The following is a 2,058-nucleotide window of genomic DNA, read 5'->3' on the forward strand; positions in this document are numbered from 1 at the left end:
ACTCCTTCCATATCCAGAATAATGAAATTGACGGGGAAATAAAAGTCATCCACTTTAACTAGCACGTCCTCCAAGACACCTCTTGGTACCTTGACAGAACGATCTGCCAGCTGAAGTGTAATAGGAGTCAATCTCATCTCTCCTAGCCCGAAAGAATCAAAGAAATACCCGGGCAGAATGTTCACACTTGCTCCAAGATCGAGCAATGCACGTTCTATCCGAATGTTCCCTATGGTACAGGCAATAATCGGGGCTTCAGGGTCCTTGAGCTTTGGTGGTGTCTGATGCTGAAGTACTGAACTCACCTGCTCAGTAAGATGGACCCTGTTAGGAACTCTCTCTCTAGATTTCCGCTTCTGCGTACATAGTTCCTTTAGGAATTTGGCATATGTCGGCACCTGCTGAATCACATCAAGCAAAGGTAAGTTGATCTGCACATGCTTAAAGATGTCAAGCATGTCCTGGATCTTCGCACCCTGCTTCCCTCTAAACCCGGGAGACTCTAATGCTTTGGGATAGGGTGGCGGGGGAATATACTCGGCTGGCTCCTCCTCTTTATGAGAAGGCTCACTCCTATCCTTCTTCTGCACCGAGGATGAAGATGATGATGATGAGGATGAGGATAATGAAGATGATGATGGGGATGGGGATGATAATGATGGCTGAGCCGACGTAGGTGAAACAATGGTCTCTGGCTCCTCTATCCTCTCTCTACTCTCTCTCTCTGCTCTCGACGTGATACTCACGTTCACTCCTCAGAGCCATAACAGATTTGGCCTGCTGCTGTGTCTCAGTGTGAAACAGGCCTCCAGTCATCTGGTCCTTACCCTTCGGGTTCATGACAGCCTGACTCGGCAATGTACCCTCGGGTCTCCTACTAATAGCCTCAGCTAACTGTCCCATTTGCGACTCTAACTTCGCAATGGACTGCGTATGTGAGCTCAAAATCTGGCTACACTTCTCGAAGGCGTTCTGATTAGAGGTTTTCACCTCTTGGAATGCCTGGAGAAGTCTCTCCTCAAAAGATGTCTGCGGGGCAGACTCCTGCTGAATCGGGGGAGTAACAGAAGAAGAAGAAGACTGAGCATAGTTTGGTCTTTGAAATGACTGAGTAAAAGATGGCTGCCGAACTGGCTGAGAGGATGTAGGCATCTGCATGGAAGACTGTGGATTCTTCCATGAAAAATTGGGATGGTTACGCCAACCCGGATTGTATGTCGATGAAAATGGGTTATTCGGCGGTCTGACGTAACCCTGAGCTGCCTGAACTTGTTCTTGAACAAATTCAGGGTACTGAGCTGCCGAAGGGCACTCAGTGATCTCGTGTGCCGGACTGGCACAAAGAGTACACACCTGCTGTGTAGTGGATGGTCCTGAAAGAAGCTGGTCCAACTTCTGAGCAATCATGTCTACCTTGCACTGTAGTGCAGTAGATGGACCAATTTCAAGAACACCAGCTTTCTTCTGAATGCTGGGTGTGGCTCTATCAGAATGAGAGCTCGAAGCATGGTGGAGAGAATTCTCGGCTAATGTATCAAATAACCTCCATGCTTCATCCTCGCTCTTCAGCATGAATGTCCCTCCACATGAAGAGTCGATCATCTGACGATTCTTGTCAGACAATCCATCATAGAAGCTCTGCACCAGTTGCCATTTCGGCACCTGATGATGGGGACATTTCCTGAGGAGATCCTTCATTCTCTCCCAGGTCTCATGAAAGCACTCACCATCTAGCTCTGAAAAGCTAGTGATGGCTCTACGATATTGGTTCGTACGACCAATGGGAAAATATTTCCGAAGAAACTCCTGTTGCAATTGATCCCATGACTCTATTTCTACAGAATCTAAGGACTTTAGCCAATACTTGGCTTTGTCCTTCAATGAAAAGGGGAATAGAGTCAACCTCAACGCATCATCATCGAAATTCTGTATCTTAACAGTAGAACAGATTTCGAGGAATTCATCTAAGTGTCGGTAGGGATCCTCATGACTAAGGCCATAAAAGGATGGAAGCATTTGAATAATGCTGGCCTTAATCTCATAATGTGGCGCTCCTAC

At 47.0% G+C, this 2,058-nt stretch overlaps 1 non-coding gene across 1 annotated transcript; it reads left to right on the plus strand.

Moving 5' to 3' along the window:
• Positions 1-1,660: 1,660 nt before the first annotated feature.
• On the plus strand, positions 1,661-1,763 carry LOC149816781 (small nucleolar RNA R71). The gene has a single exon (XR_016427782.1). It is a non-coding gene; the product is annotated as a small nucleolar RNA R71 (small nucleolar RNA).
• The last annotated feature ends 295 nt before the right edge of the window (positions 1,764-2,058 follow it).

The sequence above is a fragment of the Nuphar pumila genome, chromosome 14 (genome assembly GCF_984573655.1).
Source record: "Nuphar pumila chromosome 14, dmNupPumi1.hap1.1, whole genome shotgun sequence".
NCBI lineage: Eukaryota > Viridiplantae > Streptophyta > Magnoliopsida > Nymphaeales > Nymphaeaceae > Nuphar > Nuphar pumila.